The sequence below is a fragment of the Procambarus clarkii genome, chromosome 45, assembly GCF_040958095.1.
Source record: "Procambarus clarkii isolate CNS0578487 chromosome 45, FALCON_Pclarkii_2.0, whole genome shotgun sequence".
Taxonomy (NCBI): domain Eukaryota; kingdom Metazoa; phylum Arthropoda; class Malacostraca; order Decapoda; family Cambaridae; genus Procambarus; species Procambarus clarkii.
In genome coordinates, this window is record NC_091194.1 from 15202821 (window position 1) to 15224574 (window position 21754).

Genomic DNA, 21754 nt, shown 5'->3' on the forward strand with positions numbered 1-21754 from the left:
TCCATAGTGTATAACAAATCACTGGCAACAGGGGAACTGCCAGAAATTTGGAAAGCAGCTAACGTAGTCCCGATATACAAGAAAGGGGATAGACAGGAGGCACTGAATTACAGACCAGTGTCCCTAACCTGCATACCATGCAAGATGATGGAGAAGATTGTGCGAAGCTAGTGGAGCACCTGGAGCGAAAGAACTTTGTAACACAGCATCAACATGGGTTCAGGGATGGCAGGTCCTGCCTTACAGGGTTACTTGAATTCTACGACCAGGCAACAAAAATAAAGCAAGAAAGAGAAGGGTGGGCAGACTGCATATTTTTGGATTGTCACAAAGCCTTTGATACAGTGCCACACAAGAGGCTAGTGCGAAAGTTGGAGACGCAGGCTGGAGTGAAAGGGAAGGTACTCCGGTGGATAAAGGCGTACCTAAGCAACAGGAGACAACGAGTCTGTGTGAGGGGTGAGGTCTCAGATTGGTGAGACGTTACGAGTGGAGTCCCGCAGGGGTCAGTCCTTGGACCTATACTGATTCTGATATATGTAAATGATCTCCCAGAGGGTATAGAATCGTCTCTCTCAATGTTTGCCGATGATGCAAAAATTATGAGGAGGATTGAAACAGAGGATGATAGTAGGAGGCTACAAGATGACCTAGACAGACTGAGTGAATGCTCCAACAAATGGCTGTTGAAATTCAACCCGAGTAAATGCAAAGTAATGAAACTAGGCAGTGGAAACAGGAGGCCAGACACAGGATACAGAATAGGAGATGAAGTACTTAATGAAACGGACAGAGAGAAAGATCTAGGAGTTGATATCACACCAAACCTGTCTCCTGAAGCCCACATAAAAAGAATAACGTCTGCGGCATATGCGAGGCTGGTTAACATCAGAACAGCATTCAGGAACCTGTGTAAGGAATCATTCAGAATCTTGTACACCACATATGTAAGACCAATCCTAGAGTATGCGGCCACAGCATGGAGCCCGTACCTTGTCAAGCACAAGACGAAGCTGGAAAAAGTCCGAAGACTAGTCCCAGAACTAAGAGGCATGAGTTACGAGGAAAGGCTGCGGGAAATGCACCTTACGACACTGGAAGACAGACGAGTGAGGGAAGACATGATCACAACCTACAAAATCCTCAGGGGAATCGACCGGGTAGACAAGGATAAACTATTCAACACTGGTGGTACGTGAACAAGGGGACACCGGTAGAAACTGAGTACCCAAATGAGCCACAGGGACGTTAGAAAGAATTTTTTCAGTGTCAGAGTAGTTAACAGAAGGAATGCATTAGGAAGTGATGTGGTGGAGGCTGACTCCATACACAGTTTCAAATGTAGACATGACACAGCCCAGTAGGCTCAGGAATTTGTACACCAGTTGATTGACGGTTGAGAAGCGGGACCAAAGAGCCAGAGCTCAACCCCCGCAAGAACAAATAGGTGAGTACAAATAGGTGAGTACACATACACACAGAAAAGCAAAACACACACAACATTAAGAGAGAGAGAGAGAGAGAGAGAGAGAGAGAGAGAGAGAGAGAGAGAGAGAGAGAGAGAGAGAGAGAGAGAGAGAGAGAGCCGGCGACTACACGACACTCAAATGTGTTATAGTGGAATATGGAATAGCTTAAGCGTACGAGCAATATGGAATTGTTTATTAATACGGCCAATAAGGTATTGCTTAAGCACATAGGCGATATGGAATTGCTGAATCGAACTGGCATTGAGCAAGTCTTGTAAGCCTTGAACAATGTGGAGGTCGATGACATTGTCTTAAGCTGGGGTTAGCTGAAGCTTTGTGTCCGGTGTGAGGGGAAGATGGTCTCAGCTGGCTGTTGACAGGTCAGCTGGCTGTTGGCAGGTCAGCTGGCTGTTGACAGATCAGCTGGCTGTTGGCAGGTCAGCGGGCTGTTGACAGATCAGCTGGCTGTTGTCAGGTCAGCTGGCTGATGACAGGTCAGCTGGCTGTTGTCAGGTCAGCTGACTGTTGGCAGGTCAGCTGGCTGTTGACAGGTCAGCTGGCTGTTGACAGCCAGGTAACACCAAATGCCACATTCTGCTATCCTCGAGAACACGACCAAACAGTCAAGACGCTGCTCCAGCCGTCGTTGAAACAAGGCTGTTACGCTGCAGTGGACCTAATTGGCCCATAGTGAGCTGCTTCGCCTCACCCCGGGCCAATTTGTGGCTGATCTCAAATTCTAACCCCTTGTACTCTGCCTTTGGAAATATTGACAAACGTCAACGAAATGCTTCTCTGAACTACGTGCCATGAAAAAAGAATGTAAAATGATTTTTGGAGTTACTTTTTCAATTTCCTTCTAAAATGACGAAAAACAAGAAAAATGGAAACGAATCGCACTAGAATCATAATACGAATGATTTCTGTCACTCTTTAAATCATAAGCAATAATATAATAAGACTATATATATATATATATATATATATATATATATATATATATATATATATATATATATATATATATATATATATATATATATATATGGGTACCACCTCTGGTACAATTGTAGGGACCCATAGCCTCGAAGAAGAAAATAAAGAGTATTCAATGAAAACCTTGTGGATTCTCGCTGAACACTTTAATATTTTCTTCTCCTAGCATCCCTATTCTTTTTGCATTATATATATAAAAAATCTTCACTAGCGTTCGAGTCGTCACCAAACTGAACATTTTCGGGTGAAATATTGCCTCCATAAATACCATGAACAGGTTCAGAAGGGAAGTCTGGCAGGGAACACAGGAAAAGTTATCGCAGTTCTCGACAACCAGCCGGAAAGGAGGAGCCTAGGAGCTGACGACCGACTGAGTACCCACGTGTAGGTGAGGGGGGGACCAGAGACTAAAGCCTCCTTTAATCCCAAGTCACCAACAATACTTTCACAAACCCTTCAAATCAATGCAGTTTTCGGAGAGCAAGTCAGCTCTTTTTCCCTCCCTCCGAGACATACCTTCAAGAAATCCCAGGATTCATGTTGGCTGGGAGCGTTTCCTAGGAGACACACCATCTCAATAATAAGCATACACGCAAAGCAAGTCCCCCAGCAGACCACCCCACCTTACCTTACCTAACCTAACCTAACCTAACTCTAGCCTAACTTAACCAGATACCATACCTGTATGGTACCTCACAAAGGGTAGAGTCCAAGCGTAACCTTATAAGTGCTAGATATAGTTAATGGATATTTTTTCTTACTTGGCTGAGACCGTTTCCTAGGACACACAACATGATGCACGCGAGCAGATGGTTGCTATCAGACACTTCCCAGAACTTTAATATAGAAACTACAAGGAAGATTAAAAAGCAGTCAACTTCATGATATTAGAGGACATAGGAGGCAGAGAGGAGGCGTCAACACGTCCAATATGTTACCCACGAAGATATGCTGAGTGAACTAAATCTTAAATCTCGAGATTAAAGAAGCAATAGAGGGAATATGATCCCTATATGTAAGATACTGGGGGGAAATAGACAAGTAGATAAGGGTAGCCTCTTTAAAGCGAGAGAAAGTGGAGCAGGCCAACTAGTGGAAACTGGAAATGCTGAGCCTAAAATGTAAAGAAATATACGTTAATATGGGAAGTCAGCAAGTACCTTACCTTGAGGTTACCTTGAGGTGCTTCCGAGGCTTAGCGTCCCCGCGGCCCGGTCGTCGACCAGGCCTCCTGGTTACCGGACTGATCAACCAGGCTGTTGGACGCGGCTGCTCGCAGCCTGACGTATGAGTCACAGCCTGGTTGATCAGGTATAAGGCGATGAAAGAAGAAGCCGTAGAAGCCACTTCTATCCACAATTTTAAGACCACAATCGAAAACAAGAATTCATACGTAACGAAATTTAAAAAAAACACACCAGGAATGGAGGCAATTTAAGGGAGTTCAATTTAACAACACGAACAAATTACCAAAGGAGACATAATCACAACGTACCTGATACTACGGGTGAGAGCAGCAGTCTTCAACCTGAGGGGGAAAATAAAATGAGGTTTAGATATGTTAAAAGGTACACGTACGCAGTAATTAGTAGTTCTTGTAATAGTAATTACAATTACGTAGTAATTAGTTATTGATAATTTGGGTTCGTTGGTAGTAAAGCCACCTCGAATAACGTCTGCAATAAAGCTCCTATTGCAGACAGCAACATACATAGGAGGAATAATGATAGCATGGAACCTGATAACTAAGAGGCACGGCAAACATTAATGAAGCACTCAGGTGTCCACTTACCAAACCTGTGCATCTTCCCTCAATCGCAGAGACTTTGTTTGCATTGATTAAACAGTTTACAAGCAGCTCCGAAGCACTACGAACTTGTGGATAATATATTATAACCATGGGTGGAGAACAACCTCACTGCTCTAGTTTTTTGGGAGCATTCTTTCATTGGACAGAAACATCCTTAATAACAGGTACCATACATGTAACCTAGCCTAACCTTACCTAGCCTAACCTAGCCTAACCTAACCTAACCTCCTTAAAAACAGGTACCATACATGTAACCTAGCCTAACCTTACCTAGCCTAGCCTAGCCTAACCTTACCTAGCCTAGCCTAGCCTAACCTAACCTCCATAAAAACAGGTACCATACATGTAACCTAGCCTAACCTTACCTAGCCTAGCCTAGCCTAACCTAACCTCCATAAAAACAGGTACCATACATGTAACCTAGCCTAACCTTACCTAGCCTAGCCTAGCCTAACCTAACCTAACCTCCATAAAAACAGGTACCATACATGTAACCTAGCCTAACCTTACCTAGCCTAGCCTAGCCTTACCTAACCTAACCTCCATAAAAACAGGTACCATACATGTAACCTAGCCTAACCTTACCTAGCCTAGCCTAGCCTAACCTAACCTCCATAAAAACAGGTACCATACATGTAACCTAGCCTAACCTTACCTTACCTAGCCTAGCCTAGCCTAACCTAACCTCCTTAAAAACAGGTACCATACATGTAACCTAGCCTAACCTTACCTAGCCTAGCCTAGCCTTACCTAGCCTAGCCTAGCCTTACCTAACCTAACCTCCATAAAAACAGGTACCATACATGTAACCTAGCCTAACCTTACCTAGCCTAGCCTAGCCTAACCTAACCTCCATAAAAACAGGTACCATACATGTAACCTAGCCTAACCTTACCTAGCCTAGCCTAGCCTTACCTAACCTAACCTCCATAAAAACAGGTACCATACATGTAACCTAGCCTAACCTTACCTAGCCTAGCCTAGCCTAACCTAACCTCCATAAAAACAGGTACCATACATGTAACCTAGCCTAACCTTACCTAGCCTAGCCTAGCCTAACCTAACCTCCATAAAAACAGGTACCATACATGTAACCTAGCCTAACCTTACCTAGCCTAGCCTAGCCTAACCTAACCTAACCTCCATAAAAACAGGTACCATACATGTAACCTAGCCTAACCTTACCTAGCCTAGCCTAGCGTAACCTAACCTCCTTAATAACAGGTACCATACATGTAACCTAGCCTAACCTAACCTAACCTTACCTAACCTAACCTTACCTAACCTAACCTTACCTTACCTAACCTAACCTTACCTAACTTTACCTAGCCTTACCTAACCTAACCTAACCTTACCTAACCTAACCTAACTTAACCAGATACCATACCTGTATGGTACCTCACAGAGGGTAGAATCCAAGCGTAACCTTACAAGTGCTAGATATAGTTAATGGATATTTTTTATTACTAGAAATGTTATAACTAACACAGTTTATACGGTGAAAATCCAACTTTTGGATTAATGGGTGTGTGCACTTAACTCTACATTTTAATCTAGATTTTACCATATATGCTAAACAATAAAACAGGAAGACAGAAATATTTTGCCTTTTATATTTTGCCCCTTTAATGCCCGAAACGCTTTGCGTAATAGTGGCTTTAGGCATTGTATGTACTAGCTCTACCTATAAGTTAAACAATCCTTGTAAATATTTATTGTATGTATGTACCTTACCTAAATAAAATTGTATTGTATTGTATTGTCTTGTATTATATCTATACACCATTTCCAAATTTGTTCACCATAAAATAACTTGAAAACTTTGTCACAATGGTTTGTGTGCATAGATTAATAAAGGTAAAGAGAGAGTATAATAGAGTGAAACAGAAACTTTCTCTAGTTTCTTTGTATTTTCAACAGCATTTTATTTCTCGAGTTTGTATGGACTTTTTTGGGGATTAAACAAGATTTTCCAGGATAACGTCAGATTTTTCCGCAGCGAACTGGACTATCTCGTATATTTTTTTTCTTCTCTCTTTCGCCTTTTCTTTTATTAATTATAATTCTTCCTAGAGTATATCTCCACTTAAGAGCTCCTGTCACTTTACCAATATAAAGTTTGAGACATTTTTTCTCAGATAATTCTGTCGCTAATCTTTTTGTTCTGGATTTGAGAATTTTTCCGGAGTCTCGACAGTATTTTTTACGGATGAGTTTTGGTCAGCTAAAGCAGTCAACCAGTTAAGCAGTCGTTCAGTCAACCCGGCAGTCAACTATGCAAAGATATACAGCCAGGCTGGCTGGTTGCCAGCCAGGCAGCCAGCCAGGCAGGCAGCCAGTCAACCAGCCAGTCAACCAGCCAGTCAGCCAGCCAGTCAGCCAGCCAGTCAACCAGCCAGTCAGCCAACCAGTCAGCCAGCAAACCAGCCAAGTAAAAGCAATAGCTAATCGCTTAACACAATCAGCTATGGATCTATCAACATGTTTTTTTCCCATCTTCACTGTCTAACTTGTCAAGTAACTTGGGGACATCCATCTATACAGTATTACATACGTACGTAGATTCCCTTCACAGTACACATCAATAACGTACTGTGCTTGCAACTGCAGTATTTGCAAAACAAAAGAGGGATAGATAAAAAGAGCAATTAATTCCTTCTGGGTTGTTAAAGCTTCTGATTCTATATAAATATAAATACTAGGGTTTGATAAGCCATAGATCACTTAACTGAGAACTATTTTGACTCAGTGTTCGATCCTCCAATGACCAGGATCACCTCCTGACGTACAGGATACTTAACCGGTAATTTAACTACGCAGAACCTAATCCAACACTACTCTTCAGGTTAGTTATTGTCCCTATTGATCCTATTATCTCTCTCACTTCCTCTTAGTTATTGTCCCTATTGATCCTATTATCTCTCTCACTTCCTCTTTCTCCTGACCTTCTAATGGGGTTTTTCGGTGTTGTTTCTTCTACCTCGTTTCGTGCACCGCTGCACGAAAGCACTGTGGTCGTCAGGTACGTATTTGTTTACTTATAGCTTGTTAGACTCCGTAACGAAGTGGTCGTTGTAAGCGTTAACAGGTTTATCAACGACGACTCAGGCTCCTCTCCTCTACCCCCCCCCTCTCTCCAGCATCTGTCTATCACTTCAACTGTCTATCACTTCAACTGTCTATCACTGCACCTGTCTATCACTGCACCTGTTTATCACTGCGCCTGTCTATCACTGCACCTGTCTATCACTGCACCTGTCTATCACTGTACCTGTCTATCACTGCACCTGTCTATCACTGCACCTGTCTATCACTGCACCTGTCTATCACTGCACCTGTCTATCACTGCACCTGTCTATCACTGCACCTGTCTATCACTGCACCTGTCTATCACTGCACCTGTCTATCAGTGCACCTGTCTATCAGTGCATCTGTCTATCAATGTACCTACACTAAGTATAATATTGCACTACAGGGAAAACGTCCCCAGGCTGATTTGAATCTCTACATCAAGGAATAAAATCTTGACGCAGGTTCGAATCCTCGTCACGGCCCTTATGGATTTGTTCATTTAAAATCTTGACAAAGTTGCAAAAAGAACCTTAGAGAGAGGAAATATGAGCACCTGGAGTGAGCAAGAATACACCAGGACGCTACTTGAGAGATATACACAACCTCCGAAACTATCTTTTAAGATATCCATCTTATCTAAGATAAACCCATGAATCCAAACCCCCAGTTCGGATGCTCTTTAAGACAAGAACCAAGATTTAATGCGAATACCAATCAGGTGCTTGGAGTTATAGAAAATATTAAATGAGTAAGAATAGCATATTATTTCTTCAGTAATTACCGTGAATCTTAGTATAATCAAGCAGTAGGTAGATACAGGTGATATAATTAGGTAGAATAAGATATAGAGTTTCGCTACATAGTCGGAGAGAGACAACACCAAACAAGGGGAATGTGAGTCCATGGTGAGTCAATTACCTGACTCACACGAAGGTGAGTCAATTACCTGACTCACACGAAGGTGAGTCAATTACCTGACTCACACGAAGGTGAGTCTGGTGATTGCGAGGCGCTAAGTACCTCGTAACGACGGGTCTGAAGGCTCTAATGACTGGGCATTAAATAATGTTGTGCCTAAGGACATGACCTAGTTCATGGTGAACTCCCAGCTCACGGAGGCCACATGGGAGAACTCCCAGCTCATGGAGGCCACACGGGAGAACTCCCAGCTCCCGGAGGCCACACGGGAGAACTCCCAGCTCACGGAGGCCACACTGGTGAACTCCCACCTCACGGTGGCCACACTGGAGAACTCACAGCTCACGGAGGTCACACTGGAGAACTCCCAGCTCACGGAGGCCACACGGAGAACTCCCAGGTCACGGAGGCCACACGGGAGAACTCCCAGCTCACGGAGGCCACACGGGAGAACTCCCAGCTCACGGAGGCCACACGGGAGAACTCCCAGCTCACGGAGGCCACACGGGAGAACTCCCAGTTCACGGAGGCCACACGGGAGAACTCCACGGAGGCCACAGAGCACCATTTGAACGCCCAGTGAACCAATAAAACAAAACTCCCACCACGCAGCAGCAGCAAGAGGAGGAGGAGACCCCGAGCCTCATAGATAACCATTATGACTCGCTATCTCCCGCACCAGGGAAAGTTATCGCTGTATATTCCCCGTTAATCCCTGTCTGGGTTGCTCAAGCTGCCGCCGGCGGCCCTGGATTATACTTATCTCTCAGCCGCCACCGACCAGCCGCCGCCACCGACCAGCCGCCGCCACCGACCAGCCCCCGCCACCGACCAGCCAGCCCCCGCCACCGACCAGCCGCCGCCACCGACCAGCCAGCCCCCGCCACCGACCAGCCGCCAAAACCGACCCACCGTGGGTCAATCCTGCCCAACCGTTGGCTTCCACAGCCAGTATGAGGGAGAGTGCCGGAGAAGGTCGACAATAGCGTCATTGTTTTGTGAAAGTCGAGCAATTTACATTAAAGTCAACACCGAAATGAAAAGAAAAAATATATATATATCGTGTCAGAATGTGACAAAAGTCATCCATGCATCTATATTAATTTCGAACTTTTTCGCAACTTTGTAGGAGATTTGAACACGTTTTAGAATTAAGCATTAAGGAGCCGTAATTACTCTGGAAGACGTACAGAGCATGGGTGTGTGTTGGGGGGGGAAAGGTGGGGAGAAGGGGGCGCCCCACAGTGAGGGGGGCTGTGGGGGAAGCTGTTCTGTGGGTCAAACCTCTCCCCCGCCCCCCACCCCACACACACAGCACCTGACACCACCCACAAGTCCAGAAATAATTCCCTCTTTATATAGTTTACTGTGCGGCTGCTTCTTAGTTTCTTCAGGACAAATTTCCTTGATGTTTGTATTCACGTTACATGAATAGAACACATACTATGTGTATAGAACACGTACCTATGTGTATAGAACACATACCTATGTGTACAGAACACACAGAATGTGTACAGAACACATTCAATGTGTACAGAACACATTCAATGTGTATAAAACACATACTATGTATAACAACCAATAGAATGTGTGCAGAATACATTCAATGTGTATGAAACACATACTAATGTATATATAACGCATACTACGTATACCTATTATATGCATAGAACATATCAAATTTCCTGATGCATCATAACATACTACACGCTTATACATCATGTGTATACTCATAGTATAAGCTTGAACACATACACAATTACCATGAAGTATTTTCTCACACATCACATATAGAAAACACAAGAATTTCCACGTTATATCGTCATATAGAATTATATAAGATCCTACACAAAACAATGCAGTTATACCAGAGAGAATATTTCCATCACGAAGCCAATATAGCATCTCAACATCACAACATTCTGTCGGGACAGGAGAGGGAGGGGATAGACTATACTATACTAACCCCGTCTATACTAACCAAAGGATAGGGGACAGACTAAGATTTTTCCATTCTCTATGAATAATCTCTGTGGTACCGTTTGTCTATATAGAGCTCTGTCCTATCCGCTTTGACCATGTCTATATAGAGCTCTGTCCTATCCGCTTTGACCATGTCTATATAGAGCTCTGTCCTATCCGCTTTGACCATGTCTATATAGAGCTCTGTCCTATCCGCTTTGACCATGTCTATATAGAGCTCTGTCCTATCCACTTTGACCATGTCTATATAGAGCTCTGTCCTATCCGCTTTGACCATTCATGCTGGACAACAGAGCCGAAATTATATACTTATATAAAATTATATATAATTAAATTTTCGTTTTATACAAAATTGCTTACAGGCGCTGTTGACCTAGTTATTAAAATATGAATATTTTTAACACATTCGATATTATTTTTTTGTTTTTTTTTAACTTTTCTATAGGTTATAATTGAGAGATATCTGTATGTTGATGGTTTAACTAGTTGATATCGTTTGTTGTTAAAAGATTCGCTACTCGGAACAAAGTTCCAAGTAGCACGGGCTATGGTGAGCCCGTAGTTAGATATCGTGCAGGTATCTTTCTATAATAAATTGAGATATAATTCTCAACAATGTTGAGAATTGTTGAGTTGTGAGAGTTACTGTCTAATTTTTGTGTCTCAATTTGGTGTCACTTTGTGTTCGCTTTTATCTGTCTGCTAACCCATCTCTCTCTCTCTCTCTCTCTCTCTCTCTCTCTCTCTCTCTCTCTCTCTCTCTCTCTCTCTCCATTTACTTATCGCTTTCTGTCTGTAACTGTCTCACTCTGTGTCTCTATCTTCTGTACACATATCACTGGCTCCACATCCCTCATTCTACTCTCATTAACGAGGCTACACCAGGTACACATAAACGCGCCATGACACATACACACACATACCCGGACACACACACACACCCGGACACAGGAAGAGGCACCGGAGCTCCCTCCCTTCTCCACACACACACACAGGACCTCAGTACACACCGAATTACCAATAACTGTCAGCCTCGACAATCTCATTTTTCCCCCGAAATCTTTTTCCAATAGATTTCTCTGGTGATCTTGCCTCATTTGTCTCTGGAAGTCAATCTGAGAGCACCAGCCTCCACCTTCAAGAAAATTATCTCTACCTCCTTTTGAGTAATATATATATAACATTTAGATACTTCGCTTTGAGAAATAATCCGAGACATTTCCTTGAGAAATAATGTTAGTTATTTCTCTTTCAGAAATAATATGATACATTTAGCTTTCAATCTTATTAGATATTTCACTTTGAGTAATATTTTTAGATATTAGTATCAATATATGATTAATATTGATTAATACTGATTAATATTAGGCATTTTGCTTTGCAAATTTTAGATATTAGCGTTTTGTCTCGTGGATATTAAAAGCAAAATAAACAGAAATTAAAATTAGCCGGACGCTAAAGACAATAGTCACAGTTATCTTGAGGTTATCTTGAGACGATTTCGGGGCTTAGCGTCCCCGCGGCCCGGTCTTCTACCAGGCCTCCATTTGTTTCCGCTTCCACCGGGGATCGAAACCGGAGTCCTAGGACGACGAATCCGGAGTGCTGTCCACTCAGCTGTCAGGCCCCTAATCGTGCAGAGACAATGCAGATAAAACTTATGCCAGGATTTATCATTTGCTTACGAAACCTGTTCATCTATCCTCATCATGGCGGCGTTATTGTTGTTGTTGCCAGTTATTAAACAGCTTATGAGCCCCGCCAACGAGGTTGTTTGTACCAATAACAACCTCGGGTTGTGGAGTTTCAAAGCTAGTCAAGTGTTTAATAAAAACAAGGCTGTTATGATTGTGGAAAGACGTAAGTGGAGTCGTCAGTGGAGTCGTAAGTGGAGTCGTAAGTGGAGTCGTAAGTGGAGTCGTAAGTGGAGACATAAATGGAGGCGTAAGTGTAGTCGTAAGTGGAGACGTCAGTGGAGTCGTAAGTGGAGACGTCAGTGGAGTCGTAAGTGAGACGTTAGTGGAGTCGTAAATGGAGACGTTAGTGGAGTCGTAAGTGGAGTCGTAACTGGAGACGTCAGTGGAGTCGTAAGTGTAGTCGTAAGTGGAGTCGTAAATGGAGACGTTAGTGGAGTCGTAAGTGGAGTCGTAAGTGTAGTCGTAAGTGAAGTCGTAAGTGTAGTCGTAAGTGGAGTCGTAAGTGTAGTCGTAAGTGGAGACGTCAGTGGAGACGTAAGTGGAGACATAAATGGAGTCGTAAGTGGAGTCGTAAGTGAAGACATAAATGGAGTCGTAAGTGGAGTCATAAATGAAGTCGTAAGTGTAGTCGTAAGTGGTGGAGAGGCAACAACAGGAGCCTCCGCTGGGGTCCCCCACTAACCCGTCGCACTAATCCCGCCTCACACCACCAAACAATAACACGCCGTCCTCCGTCCCTCGCATGAATATGCCACAAGCTCACATCTGATTGACACAGTTTCCCTGTTAGGTAAGTGAGGCTCATCCCTGAGGGGGAACTGAGTCTGCTGCGTGCTGTGGGCGGTGGGGGAAAGGGCGTTGTTAGTGGTGGGGGAGGTGGGGAAGGCGTTGTTAGTGCTGTGGGAGGTGGGGGAGGAGTTGTTAGTGCTTTGGGAGGTGGGGAAGGCGTTGTTAGTGCTGTGGGAGGTGGGGGAGGAGTTGTTAGTGCTTTGGGAGGTGGGGAAGGCGTTGTTAGTGCTGTGGGAGGTGGGGGAGGAGTTGTTAGTGCTTTGGGAGGTGGGGAAGGCGTTGTTAGTGCTGTGGGAGGTGGGGGAGGAGTTGTTAGTGCTTTGGGAGGTGGGGAAGGCGTTGTTAGTGCTGTGGGAGGTGGGGGAGGAGTTGTTAGTGCGTTGGGAGGTGGGGGAGGCGTTGTTAGTGCTGTGGGCGGTGGGGGGGGGGGAGTTGTTAGTGCTGTGGGCGGTGGGGGAAGCGTTGTTAGTGCTGGGGGAGGTGGGGAGGCGTTGTTAGTGCTGTGGGAGGTGGGGGAGGCGTTGTTAGTGCTGTGTGGTAGGTGGGGGAGGCGTTGTTAGTGCTGTGGGCGGTGGGGGAGGCGTTGTTAGTGCTGTGGGCGGTGGGGGAGGCGTTGTTACTGCTGTGGGCGGTGGGGGGGGGGTGTTGTTAGTGCTGTGGGCGGTGGGGGAAGCGTTGTTAGTGCTGTGGGCGGTGGGGGAAGTGTTGTTAGTGTTTTGGGGGGTGGGGGAGGCGTTGTTAGTGCTGTGAGGGGTGGGGGGGGGGTGTTGTTAGTGCTGTGAGGGGTGGGGGGGGGGTGTTGTTAGTGCTGTGGGAGGTGGGGGGTGTTGTTAGTGCTGTGGGAGGTGGGGGGGGGTGTTGTTAGTGCTGTGGGAGGTGGGGGGGGGTGTTGTTAGTGCTGTGGGATGTGGGGGGGGTGTTGTTAGTGCTGTGGGAGGTGGGGGGGTGTTGTTTGTGCTGTGGGAGGTGGGGGGGGTGTTGTTAGTGCTGCGGGAGGTGGGGGGGATGTTGTTAGTGCTGTGGGAGGTGGGGGGGTGTTGTTAGTGCTGTGGGAGGTGGGGGGGTGTTGTTAGTGCTGTGAGGGGTGGGGGGTGTTGTTAGTGCTGTGGGAGGTGGGGGGGTGTTGTTAGTGCTGTGGGAGGTGGGGGAGGCGTTGTTAGTGCTGTGGGAGGTGGGGGAGGGGCGTTGTTAGTGCTGTGGGGGGTAGGGGAGACGTTGTTAGTGCTGTGGGAGGTGGGGGGGGGCGTTGTTTGTCCATCGCTATGGCGCTGTAGGTGATACAAATGTGGTTTATCCATAGTGTGAGCGTCCAGACTGTGTGCGTGTCGGGTCCGGGGCCAACTCCACCCACAAAGAAACTCACACAATCACGATTCCTTGAAATTTTTGGCACTGTAAAAACCTCAACCTTCCCTGAGCGCTCAGACGATCCTGAGAACCGCTAATCCATTACTCTAATGCGAATCCGTAGACTAGACTGAACGAATCGTGTCCTTGAACGGTGTGGATGGCAATTGTCTGTGACGGACGCGATCACGGTTCGTGAGTTTTGAAATACACATTTTTTTTTACAATGTTAACACGTGGGGTTATAATCTATGTCCTTGATCTATGTGCTACATCACGCTATGATTTATGTAAGCTTCTTGGCATTATATATATATGTTGCCCTCATAAATTATATATCAATGTAAATAAAAATGGAAATGTTCGTTTGTTCAAAATCGCTAATCTCCGAAAGTTCTTCACCGATTGCTTTGAAATTTTCACACAATGTTCCATTCGCATCCGAGCGGGTTTTTATATGCATACTATATAGATGTCATGTCTGTGACGGGAAAAAAAACATGTTTTTTTTTCTGAAAAACTGTGTTTTTCATGAGGGAAATCTTCGAAACCTCTTTACTTTGCTTTGAAATTTTGACACAACGTTGCATTTGAATAGGTGCGTCTTTTTATATTCCTACTATATAGATGCCACACCTGTGACAGGTAAAACTATGCTTTCCTTGAAAAACAGCGCCATCTGTTGCATGTAAGAGCAACACACATGCTAAATATGTTACAATTCCATTTCAATGTTTCTGATTGCATTGATAAATTTAATTTTCATAGATTTTGAATTATTTTTTTGTTATTTAATTATTTTGCGTGAATTGCTTTGGAATTGAGCTGTGTTGTTTACCATACCGTTCATTTCATGAGTACTGTTTATTTTTTTCACATTTTCACATTTTTTTTAACTGATTTCATTATATTTCAGTGATGGGACCATCAGATCACTTGATGTTCCCAATTTTCTGATGGGAACATTAGACCATTTGGGAAGGCATCGGACGACGGAGTGGGGAATGGTGGGGAGGATGAGGGGACGGAAGTGAGAGATGGTGGGGAGGACGAGGGGACAAGGGAAGGGGTAATGGTGGGGAAGGACGAGGGGACGGGGGAGTTTGGGATGGTGGGGACGAGGGGATGGGGGAATGGAGAATGGTGGGGGGGACAAAGGAACAGGGGAGTGGGGCATGGTGGGAAGAGGGGATGGTGGAATGGGGGGGGGTTGTTACCCCCCTTTCCTGAAGGTATTAAGGGCACCATAAAAGCTAATTGACCAACCAGCAAATATACTTAATTCCTGAATAATATACTTTATTCCAGGACTATAATAAACTCTTACTGTGTATACTTTGAGAAATGGTGTATATACATCAATAGAAGTGAATGTATATTCCTTGTGTGAGCCATTATATCATTAATACACAGGGATCCTCATTTAGATTTATACGAAAAATTCATACAAAAGGCTATTCCAGAGTATTTTAGATGACAAGTTTTAAAAGTTGCGCTTGAACAAGCTTATTTAGGGAAGGGAATTATCAGGGGGAAAGCGCCAAGCCATTACGACTATATAGCACTGGGAAGGGGTCAGGATAAGGATTTGGGATGGGACGGAGGGAAGGAATGGCGCCCAACCACTTGGACGGTCGGGGATTGAACGCCGACCTGTATAAAGCGAGACCGTCGCTCTACCGTCCACCCCGAGTGGTTGGGGCTTATTTAGGGGGCCATGATGATCATTTCGTGGTATTTTTAAACAGAAGTTTTTTAAATTCCTTTTTTTGAGAATTAGAGTAACTTCTCAATGGAACAAACACATAGCCATGACCTTAACAAACACACAGCCATGACCTTAACAAACACACAGCCATGACCTTAACAAACACACAGCCATGACCTTAACAAACACACAGCCATGACCTTAACAAACACACAACCATGACCTTAACAAACACACAGCCATGACCTTAACAAATACACAACCATGACCTTAACAAACACACAGCCATGACCTTAACAAACACACAACCATGACCACAACAAACACACAACCATGACCACAACAAACACAACCATGACCACAACAAACACACAACCATGACCACAACAAACACACAACCACAACAAACACACAACCACAACAAACACACAACCATGACCACAACAAACACACAACCATGACCACAACAAACACACAACCATGACCACAACAAACACACAACCATGACCACAACAAACACACAACCATGACCACAACAAACACACAACCATGACCACAACAAACACACAACCATGACCACAACAAACACACAACCATGACCACAACAAACACACAACCATGACCACAACAAACACACAACCATGCCCACAACAAACACACAACCATGACCACAACAAACACACAACCATGACCACAACAAACACACAACCATGACCACAACAAACACACAACCATGACCACAACACACAACCATGACCACAACAAACACACAACCATGACCACAACACACAACCATGACCACAACAAACACACAACCATGACCACAACACACAACCATGACCACAACACACAACCATGACCACAACACACACACAACCATGACCACAACAAACACACAACCATGACCACAACACACAACCATGACCACAACACACAACCATGACCACAACAAACACACAACCATGACCACAACACACAACCATGACCACAACACACAACCATGACCACAACACACAACCATGACCACAACACACAACCATGACCACAACAAACACACAACCATAACCACAACACACAACCATGACCACAACAAACACACAACCATAACCACAACACGCAACCATGACCACAACAAACACACAACCATAACCACAACACACAACCATGACCACAACAAACACACAACCATGACCACAACACACAACCATAACCACAACACACAACCATAACCACAACAAACACACAACCATAACCACAACACACAACCATGACCACAACAAACACACAACCATGACCACAACACACAACCATAACCACAACACACAACCATAACCACAACAAACACACAACCATAACCACAACACACAACCATGACCACAACAAACACACAACCATGACCACAACACACAACCATGACCACAACACACAACCATGACCACAACACACAACCATGACCACAACAAACACACAACCATGACCACAACACACAACCATAACCACAACACACAACCATAACCACAACAAACACACAACCATAACCACAACAAACACACAACCATGACCACAACACACAACCATAACCACAACACACAACCATAACCACAAACACAACCATAACCACAACACACAACCATGACCACAACAAACACACAACCATGACCACAACAAACACACAACCATGACCACAACAAACACACAACCATGACCACAACAAACACACAACCATGACCACAACAAACACACAACCATGACCACAACACACAACCATGACCACAACACACAACCATGACCACAACACACAACCATGACCACAACACACACACAACCATGACCACAACACACACAACCATGACCACAACACACAACCATGACCACAACACACAACCATGACCACAACAAACACACAACCATGACCACAACACACAACCATGACCACAACACACAACCATGACCACAACAAACACACAACCATAACCACAACACACAACCATGACCACAACACACAACCATAACCACAACACACAACCATAACCACAACAAACACACAACCATGACCACAACACACAACCATAACCACAACACACAACCATAACCACAACAAACACACAACCATAACCACAACACACAACCATGACCACAACAAACACACAACCATGACCACAACACACAACCATAACCACAACAAACACACAACCATGACCACAACACACAACCATAACCACAACACACAACCATAACCACAACACACAACCATAACCACAACACACAATCATGACCACAACAAACACACAACCATGACCACAACACACAACCATGACCACAACACACAACCATGACCACAACACACAACCATGACCACAACACACAACCATGACCACAACAAACACACAACCATGACCACAACAAACACACAACCATGACCACAACAAACACACAACCATGACCACAACACACAACCATGACAACAACACACAACCATAACCATAACACACAACCATGACCACAACAAACACACAACTATGACCACAACAAACACACAACCATGACCACAACACACAACCATGACCACAACAAACACACAACCATGACCACAACAAACACACAACCATGACCACAACAAACACACAACCATGACCACAACAAACACACAACCATGACCACAACAAACACACAACCATGACCACAACACACAACCATAACCACAACACACAACCATGACCACAACAAACACACAACCATGACCACAACAAACACACAACCATGACCACAACACACAACCATAACCACAACACACAACCATGACCACAACAAACACACAACCATGACCACAACAAACACACAACCATGACCACAACAAACACACAACCATGACCACAACACACAACCATAACCACAACACACAACCATGACCACAACAAACACACAACCATAACCACAACACACAACCATGACCACAACAAACACACAACCATAACCACAACAAACACACAACCATGACCACAACAAACACACAACCATAACCACAACACACAACCATGACCACAACAATCACACAGCCAGTAGGCGCGGCAGGTAGGCCTGAGTGCCGGCGTAGCTACCACAAAGTTTATGTCTTTCATTAAGGCAGCCGCCAGTAAGCTAGTTAGCATATGGCTTAATGTGGTTAAGAAAACACACCCAAATTGGGCTTTCTGACTCCAGCCTTTCTGACTCCTCTCTCTCAACTTCGTTCATTAGGTTAGATGAACACTGCAGCGTAATATGCAAGTTGCAGAAGGCCTATTGGACCATGTAAGGCAGCTCTTGTTGAACCATGTGAGGCAGCTCCTGTTGGCCCATGTGAGGCAGCTCTTGTTGGCCCATGTGAGGCAGCTCTTGTTGGCCCATGTGAGGCAGCTCCTGTTGGCCCATGTGAGGCAGCTCTTGTTGGACCATGTAAGGCAGCTGTTGTTGAACCATGTGAGGCAGCTCCTGTTGGACCATGTGAGGCAGCTCTTGTTGGCCCATGTGAGACAGTTCCTGTTGGTCCATACGAGGCGCTCCTGTTGGCCCATACGAGGCGGCTCCTGTTGGACCATGTGAGGCAGCTCTTGTTGAACCATGTGAGGCAGCTCCTGTTGGCCCATGTGAGGCAGCTCCTGTTGGACCATGTGAGGCAGCTCCTGTTGAACCATGTGAGGCAGCTCCTGTTGGCCCATGTGAGGCAGCTCCTGTTGAACCATGTGAGGCAGCTCTTGTTGAACCATGTGAGGCAGCTCCTGTTGGCCCATGTGAGGCAGCTCCTGTTGGACCATGTGAGGCAGCTCTTGTTGGCCCATGTGAGACAGCTCCTCTTTATATTCACCTAAATTCATTCATATACGTCTAACCTGCGCTTGAAACAATCCTGCAATCTCACGTCAATTGTTTCCCGGTAATTTGTTGCATAAATCAACACCCCCTGTTTCAAAACCAGTATTTACCCAAGTCTTTCCTGAATCTAAACATATATATATACAATTTGTATCCTCTGCATATATTTATAAAATTTGCATATACAGTATAAGTACACACACACACACACACACACAGCGCCGCTGTGTGTGTGTGTGTGTGTGTGTGTGTGTGTGTGTGTGTGTGTGTGTGTGTGTGTTTACAGTGCCGCTGGTGTAGTGGTATCATGCAAGATTCCCATTCTTGCGACCCGGGTTCGATTCCCGGGCGGCGCACTGAGTTCGGGGGCCGGTGGCTGAGCGGACAGCACACTGGACGCGTGATCCTGTGGCCCCGAGATCGATTCCGGGCGCCGGCGAGAAACAATGGGGCAGTTTCTTTCACCCTAATGCCCCTGTTACCTACCACCTTTCCCCCCTTCCTAATTTTATCTGAATTTCCTCTTTCCTATCTCCCATCATTGCAATATTTTTTATTCTCATTTTGTATCCATTTCCATCGTTCTTTTACTCTTTAGCTTCGTTCCTTCTCCACTTTGTTCGTTGTGTTTCGGCCGCATTCATAATGTTTAAGTCAGAGGGGGGGGCGTGTAGGGGGCCAGCGACCCCCTTTATCAATATTATATACAAAAAAACCTACTGTGCGCTACAAATTTGTTCACGGAAAGCACTTTACAAAGGTCGAATTCAGCAGCATTGGCTATTGTGATGAGCTACGAGACCGTACTCTCTATTTCTGTCTCTGTTTCTGTCTCTCTCTCTCTCTCTCTCTCTCTCTCTCTCTCTCTCTCTCTCTCTCTCTCTGTCTCCTTTGTCACCATTTCCTTAGCAAGAACTAATGAATGAAACTTTATTCATATGACTAAGAATACCAGTGTGACCAAGAGGACTGTAGTGGACGCATAAACCCCCACGAATGATCACTAGAGTCACGAGAAATGTTCACAAATAAAATTCTCTCCGAATTTTCTCATTAGCTGTCTTAAAAAGTTTCGGAATGTCTACGAATGACTTCCGAGCACTAGAGGGAATGCGAGAGAAGTACTGTGCATCACATCATAAAATACTGTGCAGCATCCTGTGGCTCTATGAAGCCTTGTGCAGCTCTATGAAGCACTATGCATCACCGTCCAGCTCTATGAAGCAATATAGGGCATCGTGGAGCTAATTAAAAACACTGACGAGAAAATGAATTAGAAAACGGCGAAACGACATTTCGGTCCAATCAATCATACAACCCAGAGATCACACAGTGAGAACAGCCAATCACACAACAAGGGCAGAGATCACACAGTGGGAACAGCCAATCACACAACAAGGGCAGAGATCACACAGTGGGAACAGCCAATCACACAACAAGGGCAGAGATCACACAGTGAGAACAGCCAATCATACAACCAGGGCAGAGATCACACAGTGAGAACAGCCAATCACATCACTCTTTTCCCGATATTCACTTTTTACGAGGGGGTATCTAAAGCGACCGTTTCCATAAACAGCACATGTGAACAGTTACAATTGCTGCTGCTGCTGCTGCTGCTGCTGCGTGATACATATGCAGCAACATGCAGTGGTGATATTTTATCAACAATGCGTTGCTCCCGCTGTTCTCCTAGCAATATCAGTCCTCCAAATCAAATAGGCCCGATTATCAGTGGTAGTTTTTAGCAGGCAGAGAGTTGATAGATGTTATATTCAGTAACTCGGTACTACAAACAGCCAATAACAATTCGTTGTGAACTAGGCAGCAGTTCGAAATAAAGAATAACACAGTGAAATAGCCTTGTCGACACAAAATGGTTAACTTTGGCGTGTCATTTAATCTGCTATCAGGAAAAAAAGTTTGGTGGGCCGTATAGGTGAAAGAATGACAAAAATTCATTTTAAGCGGTTAATTACAAAGTTTGAAACAAAACCTTTCGGCTGTATCATCTGACAAATTGAAAAAAGTTAATCTGAAATCGCAATATCGGGATACCTGCCTGACATGATATTTCAGAGGTCAGCCGTTTCGTGGTAATTTCTCTTTATCT

At 44.7% G+C, this 21754-nt stretch overlaps 1 protein-coding gene and 1 non-coding gene across 2 annotated transcripts in view; both read left to right on the forward strand.

Annotated features, from left to right (window-relative positions):
• The window catches only part of LOC138350473 (protein amalgam-like), a 229538-nt gene that overhangs the window by 137198 nt on the left and 70586 nt on the right, over positions 1-21754 (forward strand). The window lies entirely within an intron of this gene.
• Positions 19927-19997, forward strand: TRNAG-CCC (transfer RNA glycine (anticodon CCC)). Its single transcript has one exon. It is a non-coding gene; the product is annotated as a tRNA-Gly (tRNA).